Consider the following 17,807-nt stretch of genomic DNA (forward strand, 5'->3'; position numbering starts at 1 on the left):
GTGATGTTACACATACAACGGAAAACGAAGCTGCAGTGACAAGGGGCGTGAACATCAGTTTCGGAAGTATCGAGGAAGTGTCCCGTTTGAGCTTATTACATCTGTCGCTATTAAACGGACTTATATAATTATTTTTGTATCAGAAAAGACATAAACACTAAAGTAACTAAAAGACACTAAAAAGACATGAACATTTAACCAACTTCAAAAGAGTAAATAAAAAAAAAAAAATATAATAAGTTACATAGGCTTCAATTAAAATGTAATTTTTGTATCTTACATAAGATTAAAGTAAACTCTAAACTTGGAACTTTGAAACTTAGCAATCTTCTTCAGTTCTGTCACCAGAACACACATTACTCTACTATACTATAATGATAATGTAAAACTTGATGTTGTAGCCAGGATTTACCTACTCTTTTGAAGTTGATTAAAATTCAATTATTAAAACAATAAAAACTTTTTTATTTAGGTTATTCATTACCGTATTGTTCTTTCTGCGTTATCAAAATTATTTCATTAGTATAATAAAATACTTCAAAAGTAAGTTTTTTTATCTGTGATCTTTTAGATTGTTTAAAAAGTCTGGTTTTTTGTACATATTAAATTTTATTTAAGAGTAACTGTAGTATAACTACTGGCCAAAGAAATAGTTAAACTAAAAAATAGTTCTTAGATTTTGTTAAAAAAACTACCTACTATAAATTGTCTATATATGTCCGTTTAATAGTAGATATAATATGTTTAAAATGAAGGTTGGTATTTACTGATTTATTATTTTTAAATAGAATAATTTGCATTTAGTTGAAGAAGATGATATTTTTTATGTATTTTTACGGTGATTTAGGATTTTTGTTTTTTGACTTTCTTTAAATAGGTATCTCGATGTATTATGTTACATCATACTGTAATTATTCTGAAGTATAAATTAACGAATGTTGTATCATATTGGGATTTTATGTAGTGACTTCAATTTTCTATGTGGTTTTCATATGGATAGTAATCGTGTTTAATTTTATTTTTTTATTTGTGTTATTTTTTACACTTCAACATCAGAGGAATAAGCATTATAAGGTTAATAGTAGAAGAGATGCGTCCGAATAAAGATTATGCAGGATTCGTTACACAGTGGACTTCTGGTCCAGTTCGCTATATTATAGCGAGGTATTTTATTGATAGACGTATGTTCGTAGCGTGACTGCTCTGCGAAGTGTTCTACTGTTATAGGTGATTATCACATTATGTATACCGTATGTTTGTTTTGTCAACTTATTAATCCACTGAAAACATATTTAAAGACAATATTTATTTGTCGTGTTTTAAATGAAATCTACTACCGGCTCAATATTCTCGTCTCGTCTCTCCCAAACTACATTTCTACTTAACGTCATGTAGACCATCTGTTTGTTCTGTCAACTATCACGTAAGACAACATATTCAACGTCAAAATTGTTCAATTCAAATGGTCCGCGGTTCAGAAGACTTTGCAATAGAACAGTCGAACCAATAACGCCCAAGGATTCTCCAATGTTCCGTCGTGCAGTGCCATCAAATTCACACAAAGGATGTTTTATACCGTACGTTGAGGGTGTTTCAACAAAATTATACAGTGTTTTGTTGATAATGAAGCCAAACTACTGCAGAATAAATATCTAACCGCACGCGCCACGAATGAAGTTCCGCGGCTAAAAGCTGAACTAAAATTGACATCGCCTTACACAAATGACAATAGGACCGCCATTACGGGACTTGTTTGGTGGAGCGGAGTATATTATCCCTTTGCGAAAATTGGATCAAGGAGCTTTATTGCCACGTACATACTAAACAGTAAAAGTTTTGAAAAAAAAAACGTTATAGCATTAAATCTCTACAGTGTTCTAATACTTCTTTTACGTTACCTCTATCTTCTACAGTGTACTTTACTATTTCTATTGCTTTACCTCTCCATATCGCCATCGATCACTTATAACCTGAGATATTTAGATTATTAAAATGTAATAATTGATCTTATTAATAACGTGTTAGAAATAAAATTTGTACATTGATGAAACATAAACATGAACCTTATGACCTTAAAATATAAATACGTATATTTTAAGTAGGTGTAAATAATAGATTTTAAGTCTGATAACGGTACAAACATCATTCTGATATATATATAAAAAAAAAACAAAAAAAAAACAAAAAAACGAAAAAAAAGAACAAAAAAAAATACAAAATAGGCCTCGGAATAATAATAATGAATGTAGATTAGGAACTTTGGCCCTTTCGCTGTTATCTGCCTTCGACTGATATTAACTGATTTAAAAGCGCATTTAACAATGCAATTTATTATCCATTATGACATAAATAATTTTTATATTTTATTTATTATAATTTATTTTAGCAACGTATCTTTTATATAATTTGTAAACAAATTTCTGATGAACACATTTACAAATTTTTTTCAAAATTCAAAATTCGCTCCGCAGCCGAGATTTCTAAATGTAATACATAATATACACGTATAATATATGTATATATACACGAATTTCTCGTTTAAATAAATATCCAATTTATTGTTCACGCTAAATATCGCCTGCTCTTATTTAATAACTATATGTCACTAAGGAATCGTTGCTTATACCTACTGGATTTGATGATCACAAACGGCGCAGATTCTCATCCCAATAAAGTTGAAACAAACTTGATATGCCACTTTTGGAACGCGTATTACATAACTACACTCTCCTTTCGTGTGTTAAATATATAGGATGGTCGTTTTCGAGCCATCAACTCACTACTGAACTCGAGTCTCTTCTCACAATGCGAGGAGTTAGGCCAATAGTCCACCACGCTAGCCCAATGCGGATAGGCAGACTTCACCCACGCATATAATTAAGAAAAATCTCTGGTATGCAAATATAGGATAGTGCGTGTGCAAAAGTTTGATATTATTTTTCAATAAAATGTATGACAGTTAATGTCATAATTACTCTCATATATTATATAAACTGTAATTATGATTTTAATTGATATCGGAAAACCGTTAATCCAGAGGTGTTGTTACCGCAGTATCAGCCTTATCAAAATTACGGGCCCCCCGACCTACAGGGGCCTCTTTCGTGTGAAAGCAAATCTTGGTAAAATGTTATCCACAATCTCACTTGATCTTTTTCTTCCCGGAAAAAATCACACAAAAATCTGCCTACAGAGTTTCACTTCAGAAATGACAAAAGACAAAAAACAAGTGCAAGTTAAGCTCGCGTGAAAAGAAACGTTGTTACCTAAAATTAAAATTATAAAATGTTAAGGCTCAAATAGAATTCCTAATAGTGGGTTTTAGGCGTGCTTCATAATCAATTAATTGGAAGCTATTCATTTTAGAATTGTAAAAAATATATAAATACTTGAGATCCTCATAAGAAACTCTTTGATTCAACAAGTCACACGATACAGTTTGCAGTTTTTTTTTTACTTTTCTATCTCGCCCCCCAAAAGGGACCAATTTTTTTAAGTAAGTCAGAAAACAGCTAAAGGGCCTTACTCATTTGCCAGGTGTAACTGTAACCGAACAGACACTAACAAGACCTGGGAACTCGATTAGAATCATCTTCGCTCGGGCCATTTGACATTCCAACTTATGGCTCGCTGCTTAAATGTAACTGAGACACAAGTTTGTAGCCGACTACACACAACAGCAGCAAGCACGTGCTTGTTTATTCATTCAACATGACACGTGGCTTCTTCCTCTTTTAACAAAATATATAATATAGAATTGAACCTCATTTTCAAACATGTCATTAATTTTGTTTCACGAAACTCTCAAAACTAACTGGAATACGGCGCTGTCATAATTATGCTGCTGTTGTAGATAAGTTCAGAATTATGACTGCAGCGATATGTCGCCTGTTGCTGATTTCTGTAGTCTTCTTCTTCGAGCTATGCTCGCTCCTTTACAGTTGCAGCTCCCTATTGAGTGCGCGCCTTTAGATACGCTAGTGGCTTATAGTCTGTATTGTATAACTAAGGTTATGTTGTAGAAAATAATTAGGAGCCTATAATAACATTAATTCTGTAAATCATTTTATTGAATTTCAGTAATAATTAAAAACTACTTCATTATTTTACTTCGTTACAAATAAATTCATTCAAAAAAGTTTTAATTCAATTTTGAAATATCGGTGATTAAGTTTTTTAAAATATTTGCTATGTTGTTTAAAATGTTTATATCGTTTAACATCCGTTAAAATCAAAATTATTACTATTAAATTAATTTATAAGTAGCTATAATAATCAACGTGTTTTAATATAATTATGAAGTGTATATTAAAAATGATACTTCTTATGAGCAGTAGCCGTACATTCATCAAGCAAATTGAGTAGCATGTACATAGTTAATTTTAGGAATGTGTAAAAGATTATAAGTCAATGTAAATATGAATCAAAATGGTAGTACAATGATATATACAATACACATAGCTTATAATGTATTGTAACGATTTAGTCTAATAAAATTAATTTGTTTGACTAAAATATATTATTAGTCACGTGTAAGTATAATGTCATGAGTTCGTTTAGGCCATTCTCCCCCGAGACAATCGCCACGTGACTCGAGTTGTGTACTATTTACGTTTGTATTTTTGAAAAAAATTGAAAACTGTAGGAAATATTAATATCGCTTTTATAAAGTAAGCGATCGATAAGAGAAAAAGTCTCAAAAAGATGATTTTTCAGATTCACATATAATAAACCATTAAGCTTTAAATTCATTAGTCATCTTTTAATTTTTAGGTAGATTATGGTTATTGAAAGTTTCCTTTATCCTTCACTCGACATCGTAGGTACGACTTAAGAAAAAGAAATGAATACAGTGCGCTGTGTGCAGAAATCGAATTAATGGTGAAGCAAATCTTTATGGGTGACTTGTGGGTTGCGTCTCAGTCGCATAGCTCTATCTATCTCTGTGGGAGAAAGGCAAAAAAGGCCTTACATTATCTTGACGTAACTTAGGTAAATTCTATAATATTATGGTCTATGATTAAGCTGTAAATGGAGTATTAAAAGGTCTCGAAGCATGTATTAGGTATATTGTATGTAGTATCACGTAAGGCTATTTTGAATTTGGAATTTTAGTGCCACTGAAATTACTTTTAAGTAAGTAAATTATTTTTGTTGACGTTTTAATTTTGTTATATTTCTCTTTTGGTCTTAATTTAGTTTCTACAGCATAAATTAAGATAAAATAATAGAGTACGGTAATGGACCATAATTTGGTTTTTAAGTATTGTGTAATAATGGTAAATAATATTAAGGTACCGTTACATAATGTATTAAATAATAGTCTTAGGTTTATTCTCCAATTTCTCGTAAATATTATATATTTTTAAAAGTTCATAGAGTTAAGAAAACTTTTTTCTCTTGCTTGCTTGCTTTCTACTAATGCTGGTTTATTTATAAGAGATACTTATGCATATAAAGTATTGGGAACTGTTTTAGATGAAGTAAGAAATTGTTTTAATTATATCGATATTTTTGGTATCTCGAGATTGGCAGATCCTGAGATAGCCGCATATAAGCAAACAAAATTCTTCCGTTTTCTTCGCTTTTTATCATTATAGACAAACTAACACAATTTATGAAACCTTCCAAAAGTCACATGTCAAACGATCTATTTGTATAAAAGTTATTGACAAACATACAGACAGATTAAAATTTTTATATCAGCTTTTCTGTCCACTCGCCGTCACGTGTGGTCAACGGAGAGCTAGTCACTTGTTGATATAGGTAGTGAGCGTGTTCCCTTAGTACTTACTCCTTACAAGGAATATTAACCTGCTCGATGCGAGACGGTGGTAATCAGGCGCCGGGTAGCTACAATACTTAGCATTGTAATGACAATATAATCTCTCAATATAGGTCTCAGCCACATCACAGACTATAACATAATAAATTTTCATTTCATTTCATAAAAAAAAAAAATAAAAAAAAAAAAGAAAAAAAAAATAATTTTACTTGCCTACTGCATAGTGTTACTAATAATAATTATCTGTAGAGGAAAAAAATTACCCATAAAGCTTTTTCGCATCTGTCCCACATAAACCATTGCATTTTTTAAATATTTATGTTCTTCTTAATAGTACTCATAGAACTCTTCATTTTATTGTTTACCACCACCGATGTGTTTACGTCTTAAAGGTTGTAGTGCTTTAGTTTCCACATTTGAGTTGTAACTTGTACCATCAAACAAACTCAAAGCAAATATTATGCTTTGTAAGGTAATATTAGTATGTAATAGGTTATGATTTACCACATACAATCAGATGTATTTGTGCCATCAAATTTCAATTCAGTACATGATTATAACAAATTAAGCTTACTAAGATCGGCAAAAAAATAAAATAAGTATCTATCGAATGTATGTTGCTTTGTAAAGTTTATGATGCTTAAACAGCGCTTATATACATAATAACGTATTATATTATACTATATTATTAGTATCATAATAGGTGTAGGTTTGGATTCTTTTAGTTTCACGCTCATTTGTTGTAATAAAACAATTTTACTTATACCTTCGGGCACTGCCCATGACCAGATTAAGGTTGTAATATTCATCGATTTGTGCTTTTACCCGTCACTGTATCCTCCGGGTAGGTACTTGTAACGACGTTTTTACGCACACTTGAGTCACGTGTCATTTACCTTCCGTTTAAACCGCGTAAGTATCTTCTGAGTAATATTTTGAAAATGTTTGGTATTGAAATAAAAGGATTCTTTCAGTTTGTCACTCATTTACTGCAGTGCGGTATGACGTATACTTTCGGGTAACGCTCTTATAGAGATCCTCTTATAGAGAGATTCTTTCAGAACAAGAGTGTACCTAATATTCATTATTCATCGATTATTTTTCCAGTGATAGCAAAAAAGCTTTTACCCGTCACTTAATCCTCCGGATAGGTACTTGCAACGACATTTTTAACGCGTACTTTAGTGGCGTGTCGTTTACCTTCCGTTTAAATAGCGCGTAAGTATTCCTATAGGTCAAGGATATACCTAATATTCATTGATTACTTTTCCAGTGATAGTAAAAATGGTTTTACCTGTCACTGTATAATCCGGATAGGTACTTGCATCGACATTTTTAACGCGTACTTTAGTGGCGTGTCGTTTAACTTCCGTTTAAATAGCGCGTAAGAATTCCTTTAGGTCAAGGATATACCTAATATTCATTGATTACTTTTCCAGTGATAGAAAAAATGGTTTTACCTGACACTGTATCCTCTGGATAGGTACTTGCAACGACATTTTTAACGCGTAATTTAGTGGCTTGTCGTTTACCTTCCATTAAAACAGTGCGTAAGTATTCCTTTAGGTCAAGGATATACCTAATATTCATTGATTACTTTTCCAGTGATAGTAAAAATGGTTTTACCTGTCACTGTATCCTCCGGATAGGTACTTGCAACGACGTTTTTAACGCGTACTTTAGTGGCGTGTCGTTTACCTTCCGTTTAAATAGCGCGTAAGTATTCCTTTAGGTCAAGGATATACCTAATATTCATTGATTACTTTTCCAGTGATAGAAAAAATGGTTTTACCTGACACTGTATCCTCTGGACAGGTATTTGCAACGACATTTTTAACGCGTAATTTAGTGGCGTGTCGTTTACCTTCCGTTAAAACAGTGCGTAAGTATTCCTTTAGGTCAAGGATATACCTAATATTCATTGATTACTTTTCCAGTGATAGTAAAAATGGTTTTACCTGTCACTGTAACTTCCGGATAGGTACTTGCAACGACATTTTTAACGCGTACTTTAGTGGCGTGTCGTTTACCTTCCGTTTAAACAGCGCGTAAGTATTCCTTTAGGTCAAGGATATACTTAATATTCATTGATTACTTTACCAGTGATAGTAAAAATAGTTTTATCTGTCACTGTATCCTCCGGATAGGTACTTGCAACGACATTTTTAACGCGTACTTTAGTGGTATGTCGTTTACCTTCCGTTTAAACAGCGCGTAAGTATCGTGTGAGTAGCATTTTGAAAATGTTTGGTATTTCAACAGAAGTACCTATGATGCTATTTTCCTACTAAGATAGCTATTTGTTGTAGTTGGGTGTTTATACCTTCCAGCAACACCCTTGGCCAGATCAAGGCTAAAATATTTATCGATAACTTTTCCAAATAGAAAAAGACTTTCTATGCACTTAATTATAATTTTGACTAGTTTTTGGTAATTTAACTGAAATAATGATACGTGTTGATTATTTGTTCAATGCGAACAAGTTGATAGCGCAGTGGCACCACGGTGCTACGAGCTGCCTTCAGCGTCTGAGCTCCGGTGGTAAATTTGAGGTATAATTTGTAGGACATTTGTTTCTAGATGCGAAGCCGATCTCAGGGTTTCAAGTTATACCTAAACTTTGCACCTTCCCTTGTGAAACAGAAGGACATTGCCTTGGATTCTTCTAGTTTAACGCCCATTTGCTGAAGTAGGGCATTTATACTTTTGGGCAACGCCCTTAGCCAAATAAGGCTGTAATATTTATCGATTACTTTTCCAGTGATGGTAAAAATGGTTTTACCTGTCACTGTATCCTCCGGATAGGTACTTGCAACGACATTTTTAACGCGTACTTTAGTGGCGTGTCGTTTACCTTCCGTTTAAATAGCGCGTAAGTATTCCTTTGGGTCAAGGATATACCTAATATTCTTTGATTACTTTTCCAGTGATAGTAAAAATGGTTTTACCTGTCACTGTATCCTCCGGATAGGTACTTGCAACGACATTTTTAACGCGTAATTTAGTGGCGTGACGTTTACCTTCCGTTTAAACAGCGCGTAAGTATTCCTTTAGGTCAAGGATATACCTAATATTCATTGATTACTTTTCCAGTGATAGTAAAAATGGTTTTACCTGTCACTGTATCCTCCGGATAGGTACTTGCAACGACATTTTTAACGAGTACTTTAGTGGCGTGTCGTTTACATTCCGTTTAAACAGCGCGAAAGTATTCCTTTAGATCAAGGATATACCTAATATTCATTGATTACTTTTCCAGTGATAGTAAAAATGGTTTTACCTGTCACTGTATCCCCCGGATAGGTACTTGCAACGACGTTTTTAACGCGTACTTTAGTGGCGTGTCGATTACCTTCCGTTTAAATAGCGCGTAATTATTCCTTTAGGGCAAGGATATACCTTATATTCATTGATTACTTTTCCAGTGATAGTAAAAATGGTTTAACCTGTCACTGTATCCTCCGGATAGGTACTTGCAACGACATTTTTAACGCGTACTTTAGTGGCATGTCGTTTGCCTTCCGTTTAAACAGCGCGTAAGTATTCCTTTAGGTCAAGGATATACCTAATATTCATTGATTACTTTTCCAGTGATAGTAAAAATGGTTTAACCTGTCACTGTATCCTCTGGATAGGTACTTGCAACGACGTTTTTAACGCGTACTTAAGTGGCGTGTCGTTTACCTTCCGTTTAAACAGCGCGTAAGTATCGTGTGAGTAGCATTTTGAAAATGTTTGGTATTTCAACAGAAGTACCTATGATGCTATTTTCCTCCTAAGATAGCTATTTGCTGTAGTTGGTTGTTTATACCTTCCGGCAACACCCTTGGCCAGATCAAGGCTAAAATATTTATCGATAACTTTTCTAAATAGAAAAAGACTTTCTATGCACTTAATTATAATTTTGACTAGTTTTTAGTAATTTAACAGAAATAATTGCTGAAGTAGGGCATTTATACTTTTGGGCAACGCCCTTAGCCAAATCAGGCTGTAATATTTATCGATTACTTTTCCAGTGATGGTAAAAATGGTTTTACCTGTCACTGTATCCTCCGGATAGGTACTTGCAACGACATTTTTAACGCGTACTTTAGTGGCGTGTCGTTTACCTTCCGTTTAAACAGCGCGTAAGTATTCCTGTAGGTCAAGGATATACCTAATATTCATTGATTACTTTTCCAGTGATAGTAAAAATGGTGTTACCTGTCACTGTATCCTCCGGATAGGTACTTGCAACGACATTTTTAACGCGTACTTTAGTGGCGTGTCGTTTGCCTTCCGTTTAAACAGCGCGTAAGTATACCTAATATTTATCGATTACTTTTCCAGTGAGAGTAAAAATGGTTTTACCTGTCACTGTATCCTTTTTTTTTATTTATTCTATACAAGTTATCCCTTGACTACAATATCACCTGATGGTAAGTGATGATGTAGTCTTAGATGTCTTAGATGGAAGCGGGCTAACTTGTTAGGAGCAGGATGAAAATCCACACCCCTTTCGGTTTCTAGACGGCATTGTACCGGAACGCTAAATCGCTTGGAGGTACGTCTTTAACGGTAGGGTGGTAACTAGCTACGGCCGAAGCCTCCCACACACAAACAAAAATCCTATCCTCCGGATAGGTACTTGCAACGACATTTTTAATGCGTACTTTAGTGGCGTGTCGTTTACCTTCCGTTTAAACAGCGCGTAAGTATTCCTTTAGGTCAAGGATATACCTAATATTTATCGATTACTTTTCCAGTGATAGTAAAAATGGTTTAACCTGTCACTGTATCCTCCGGATAGGTACTTGCAGCGACATTTTTAACGCGTACTTAAGTGGCGTATCGTTTACCTTCCGTTTAAACAGCGCGTAAGTATCGTGTGAGTAGCATTTTGAAAATGTTTGGTATTTCAACAGAAGTACCTATGATGCTATTTTCCTACTAAGATAGCTATTTGCTGTAGTTGGGTGTTTATACCTTCCAGCAACACCCTTGGCCAGATCAAGGCTAAAATATTTATCGATAACTTTTCCAAATAGAAAAAGACTTTCTATGCACTTAATTATAATTTTGACTAGTTTTTGGTAATTTAACAGAAATAATGATACGTGTTGATTATTTGTTCAATGCGAATAAGTTGATAGCGCAGTGGCACCACGGTGCTACGAGCTGCCTTCAGCGTCTGAGCTCCGGTGGTAAATTTGAGGTATAATTTGTAGGACAATTGTTTCTAGATGCGCCGCCGGTCTCAGGGTTTCAAGTATATACCTAAACTTTGCACATTCTCTTGTGAAACAGAAGGATATTGCCTTGGATTCTTCTAGTTTAAGGCCCATTTGCTGAAGTAGGGCATTTATACTTTTGGGCAACGCCCTTAGCCAAATAAGGCTGTAATATTTATGACTTTTCCAGTGATGGTAAAAATGGTTTTACCTGTCACTGTATCCTCCGGGTAGGTATTTGCAACGACGTTTGTAACGCGCGTTTTAGTCGCATGTCGTTTACCGTCCGTTAAAATAGCGCTCATGTATCATCAATATGTATATTGTGAGTAGCATTTTAAAACTGTTTGATATTTCAATTGAAGGACCTATGTTTGTATTTTCTGTATGTATTCTGTCTGTAGTCGGGTATTTATATCTTTGGCCAGATCAAGGCTGTAATATTTATCGATTACTTTTCCAAATAGAAAAAGACTTTATGTACAATAAATTATAATTTTGACTACATTTTGTATAATTTTGGTAATTTTGCAAAATAATGAAATGTTAAAAAATTTAAAATTTTGAAGAACCCCCGAATGTCATGAAATTATTAATTGCACTATCGATCAAGTCATCAATCATCATCAAATAATTTTTCAAATACCCTTATTATTAAATATAATTTTCATCATCATCATCATCATCATCATCATCATCATCATCATCATATTAGCCGATGGACGTCAACTGCAGGACATAGGCCTTTTGTAAGGACTTCCAAACATCACGCAATCCCTGCGACTCGCTTGATGTCGTCAGTCCACCTGGTTGGGGGTCGGCCAACACTGCGCTTACTAGTGCGGGGTCGCCATTCCAGCACTTTGGGACCCCAACGTCCATCGGCGTCAAGCTTTATATGGACAGGACAAATATAATTTTATATGTCACTAATACTTCCGCATATTTCTAACGATAGTTCTTCATGCATAAATATCCATAAATACCTTCCACGCAGGGCATTTAATATGCCGTTTGCTGTTATTCTTCTTTCTGCTGCTTCATAAGCAGTGTCGCTATTTTCCGTGTCACGTTGAATACGTTTTTTTAGCCACTGTTTTTTAACCGTTCGTGATTACGGCAGGTATAATGCGCCTGTTATAGAACTCACCCCGCCAAATAAGTGGGAGGGCATGTGCAAGCCCGCCTGGGTTAGTACCACACACTCGCATGTATTTAATATTCGCATTTGATAAAGGTGCTTCGTGCAAATGTGAATATTAATACAATCTTACCTCAACAATAGTACTTATACGGTTGTATTTAAAATAAACTGGACTTTGTCCGGTCCAAAAACATTTTTGTTGATTTTTAGTTCCTGGAAACAACAACAAATGCTTTTAGACTTCAATTAAGTTCAGTTAGTATTGAGTACAACCGTATTTCAGTATCTATTGTTAGGAGTAGAGTGACGAGTGAGCCAGTTTCTCAGCACACGAGACAAAACACCTCGGGGTTTGTTTCTTTGTGACATTCTAAACTGAAATTCGTGGCACCAAATTTAGCGGTTCTATCTGGAATGTTGTATTTGACGTCACTAGCTTCAAAAGAATGAACTAAGAAACAGGGTCGAAGTCTCGCGGTGTAGAACCAATTATTAGTCAAGATTGTAACGTCTGCTCTATTTTTGTTATAAATATATTTTATCAAATTGATTTTTCTAATACCCATAGTATTTAAAATAATTTTACCTGTCACTGATTCTTTTCGGTACGTGTAGCGGTATGCGCACAAGTATCCCGTGCCGTTTATCTGCCGTTCAGCTGGCATATTCACTATTTTGGTATTTTTTTATCAACCTATTAAAATACATATCAAATTAATTAACAAAATGTCATCTACCTACTATATATAAGTAACAAATCATCCGGTGCCTACTCGTGGATATCATACACTATGTAAATGACATTTCTCAATTGACTTGTTATTTACATTAATAGGTTAATAAAGACCAAAATAGAGAATAGGCCAGCTGGGCAATTTTATTAAACGTTAGCTATTATTCTTCTTTTAAGTACTTCGCAGTGTCTATTTAATTAATATTAAATAGCGTAAAGTTTTTCGTTGTATTACACACGTTTGATCTATAGCTACTGATTTTAACCGTTTGTCAAACTCTTCATTACTATGACCAGCCTTCTAATCTACACACTGTTATACTTTTATCGTTAATTCGCTAAAAAAACATATAGTCTGAAAAAAAATTGACGTGGGAGGGCATGTGCAAGCCCGCCTGGGTTAGTACCACACACTCGCATGTATTTAATTTTCGCATTTCATAGAAGTGCTGCAGTGAATATTAATACAACATTGTTTCAACAATACTACTAATATGGTTGTAATTACGGTTATAACTGAATTGTATAATGTTGAGACAGAGAAGCGAGTGAGCCAGTTCCTCAGCACACGAGGCAAAACACCTCGGCGTCTTGTTTCTTTGTGACATTCTGAACTGAAATTCGTGACACCTTTAGCATTTCTTTAAAATGTTAAACACGAATAACGAATGAAGCAAGAAATAGAGCCCAAGCCTCACAGGGTAGAACCAACAATTGGTCAAGATTGTATCGACTGCCCTATTTTTGTTATAAATTTATTTCATCAATTTGATACGGGGTACATGTAGCGGTAGTTTTACGCGCATAAGTGTCCCGTACCGTTTATCTGTTCAGGGCAATTTTCTTTAACGTTTGCTGTTATTTGCTGTTGTTATTCTCCCTTTAAGTATTTCTTATACAGTGTCAGTTAGATTTAAATTAAAATAGCGTAAGCTTTTTCATCGTATCACACATGTTCGATCTCTCCATGAATATGACCAACTCCTTACTGTGACACTTTAATCGATTACCCGTTAAAAACATATATTCAGGAGGAATGACGTGGGACCACACTCTCGCATGGACTTATTGTTCTCATTTGGTAGAAGATTTATTATATACGATCTGATTTCAAAACTTGTACTAATATTTACGATTATAACCGCGTCTCCTGCGAGTGAGCCAGTTTGTCTACTCATAAGACAACACAATAAATACGTTTCATCAAATTTTTAATTACTGCTTTTTAACCGTTCTTAATTACTCAAGGTATGATGCGCCTATGAAAGAATTCACCCCGCCCAGGGACTCAAAATAGGCGTAAATGTACTTAATTAATTTTGTTCATGTTTGCATTTACAATATTTGCTTGTCAATTTTTTAACTGTACCGTGATGAAATATCCCGTGCTGTTTACTTTCCATTTAGGGCAATTTAATTTGCCGTTTGCTGATATTCTTCTTTATGCTGCTTCTTAAGCAGTGTCGCTATTTTTCGTATCACAATAAATATACGTTCCACTAAATTTTTAGCTACTGCCTTTTAACCGTTCTTGGTTACTATCTTGATGCGCCTGTTATAAAACTCACCCCGCCCAGGGACGCCCGTATAGTCGTGAATATACTTGATTTAACATATAGAGTGTTTAGTATCTAATATACTAAACACTCTATATGTCAAATCCGCTGCAAAATTTTAATGAATCTGAATGACTGTGAAATTTTATTTGTCATTTGCTGTTTTGCATCTTTTTACTGCTTCTAAAAAATAAGTGGGAGGGCATGTGCAAGCCCGCCTGGGTTAGTACCACACACTCGCATGTATTTAATATTCGCATTTGATAAAGGTGCTTCGTGCAAATGTGAATATTAATACAATCTTACCTCAACAATAGTACTAATACGGTTGTATTTAAAATAAACTGGACTTTGTCCGGTTCAAAAACATTTTTCAAAAAAAGGGAGAGGTTACTCAATTCGACCGTATATATTTTAGACTTCAATTTAGTTCAGTTAATAGTGAGTACAACCGCATTTCTGTATCTATTGTTAGGGGTAGAGTTACGAGTGAGCCAGTTTATCAGCACACGAGACAAAACACCTCGGGGTCTTGTTTCTTTGTGACATTCTGAACTAAAATTCGTGGCACCAAATTTAGCGGCTCTTTATGAAATACTGAATTTGATGTCACTTGTTACGAATAACATAAAATTGAAAATTTTGAAGAACCCCGAATGTCATGAAATTATTAATTACACTCTCGATCAAGTCATCAATAGTTTCTTTCAGTGCGCTTTCATTTGAGACCTCACTCGAATATATTTGCTGACAATCTGTTGTTCTTCCCCAATTTCATCCCCCACAACTTTTAAATAGCTCAACCAATTTTCATCAAACATGTCTAAGAGCACTCGTCCGTAAGTCACCTTTAATACGAAAATAACTAAATTGAAATCGCTTCATCCGTTCAGCAACTACAGTGCCACAGACATGCTGACTGACAGACAGACAGACACGTCAAACTTATAACACCCCTCTTTTTGCGTCCGAGGTTAATAAAGAATGAACTTAGAAACAGGATCCAAGTCTCGAGGGCAGAAACAGTTATTAGTCAAGATTGTATCGTCTGCCCAATTTTTGTAACAAATTTATTTTAAAAACATCAGTTTTCAAATACCCTTATTATTTAATATAGTTTTACCTGTCACTAATTCTTCCGCGTATTTGTGACGATAGTTTTACGCGCATAAATATCCCGTGCCGTTTATCTTCCGTTCAGGACAATTTTATTTGCCGTTTGCCGTTATTCTTCTTTCTGCTGATCCCTAAGCAGTGTCGCTATTCTCCTTATCACAATAAATACGTTTCACCAAATTTGTAGCTACTCCTTTTTAGTCGTTCTTGATTACTCCAGTTATGATGCGTCGGTTAAACAACTCACCCCGCCCAGGGACTCGATACAAGCGTGAATAACTGAATGAATCAAATTGGCTTTATAATATCAATGAACAAATAGAAATATAATGTAAAAAACACTGATTTTAATTTTTCGACATTATAATTAAAACTGCATAAGCTTATTCGTCGAGTAACAATAGATAACTTTCCCGTGCCGTACAGTAAAAAAATAAGTGGGAGGGCATGTGCAAGCCCGCCTGGGTTAGTACCACACACTCGCATGTATTTAATATTCGCATTTGATAAAGGTGCTTCGTGCAAATGTAAATATTAATACAATCTTACCTCAACAATAGTACTAATATGGTTGTATTTAAAATAAACTGGACTTTGCCCGGTATAAAAACATTTTTATTGATTTTTACTTCCTGAAAACAATAACAAATGCTTTTAGACTTCAATTTAGTTCAGTTAATAGTGAGTACAACCGCATTTCAGTATCTATTGTTAGGGGTAGAGTTACGAGTGAGCCAGTTTGTCAGCACACGAGACAAAACACCTCGGGGTTTGTTTTTTTGTGACATTCTAAACTGAAATTCGTGGCACCAAATTTAGCGGTTCTATCTGGAATGTTGTATTTGACGTCACTAGCTTCAAAAGAATGAACTAAGAAACAGGGTCGAAGTCTCGCGGTGTAGAACCAATTATTAGTCAAGATTGTAACGTCTGCTCTATTTTTGTTATAAATATATTTTATCAAATTGATTTTTCTAATACCCATACTATTTAAAATAATTTTACCTGTCACTGATTCTTTTGGGTACGTGTAGCGATAGTTTAATGCGCACAAGTATCCCGTGCCGTTTATCTGCCGTTCAGCTGGCATATTCACTATTTTGGTATTTTTTTTATCAACCTATTAAAATACATATCAAATTAATTAACAAAATGTCATCTACCTACTATATATAAGTAACAAATCATCCGGTGCCTACTCGTGGATATCATACACTATGTAAATGACATTTCTCAATTGACTTGTTATTTACATTAATAGGTTAATAAAGACCAAAATAGAGAATAGGCCAGCTGGGCAATTTTATTAAACGTTAGCTATTATTCTTCTTTTAAGTACTTCGCAGTGTCTGTTTAATTAATATTAAATAGCGTAAGGTTTTTCGTTGTATTACACACGTTTGATCTATAGCTACTGATTTTAACCGTTTGTCAAACTCTTCATTACTATGACCAGCCTTCTAATCTACACACTGTTATACTTTTATCGTTAATTCGCTAAAAAAACATATAGTCTGAAAAAAAATTGACGTGGGAGGGCATGTGCAAGCCCGCCTGGGTTAGTACCACACACTCGCATGTATTTAATTTTCGCATTTCATAGAAGTGCTGCAGTGAATATTAATACAACATTGTTTCAACAATACTACTAATATGGTTGTAATTACGGTTATAACTGAATTGTATAATGTTGAGACAGAGAAGCGAGTGAGCCAGTTCCTCAGCACACGAGGCAAAACACCTCGGCGTCTTGTTTCTTTGTGACATTCTGAACTGAAATTCGTGACACCTTTAGCATTTCTTTAAAATGTTAAACACGAATAACGAATGAAGCAAGAAATAGAGCCCAAGCCTCACAGGGTAGAACCAACAATTGGTCAAGATTGTATCGACTGCCCTATTTTTGTTATAAATTTATTTCATCAATTTGATACGGGGTACATGTAGCGGTAGTTTTACGCGCATAAGTGTCCCGTACCGTTTATCTGTTCAGGGCAATTTTCTTTAACGTTTGCTGTTATTTGCTGTTGTTATTCTCCCTTTAAGTATTTCTTATACAGTGTCAGTTAGATTTAAATTAAAATAGCGTAAGCTTTTTCATCGTATCACACATGTTCGATCTCTCCATGAATATGACCAACTCCTTACTGTGACACTTTTATCGATCACCCGTTAAAAACATATATTCAGGAGGAATGACGTGGGACCACACTCTCGCATGGACTTATTGTTCTCATTTGGTAGAAGATTTATTATATACGAT

At 34.5% G+C, this 17,807-nt stretch overlaps 1 long non-coding RNA gene across 1 annotated transcript in view; it reads left to right on the forward strand.

The window, feature by feature from the left end:
- The window catches only part of LOC112043817 (uncharacterized), a 43,429-nt gene that overhangs the window by 1,400 nt on the left and 24,222 nt on the right, over positions 1 to 17,807 (forward strand). Inside the window, exon 3 of the long non-coding RNA XR_008252335.1 lies at positions 1 to 17,807. This exon is cut by the window's right edge and continues 24,222 nt beyond it. This is a non-coding gene — a long non-coding RNA (uncharacterized LOC112043817).

This window comes from Bicyclus anynana, chromosome Z (genome assembly GCF_947172395.1).
Source record: "Bicyclus anynana chromosome Z, ilBicAnyn1.1, whole genome shotgun sequence".
In the NCBI taxonomy this organism is placed as follows: Eukaryota; Metazoa; Arthropoda; class Insecta; order Lepidoptera; family Nymphalidae; genus Bicyclus; species Bicyclus anynana.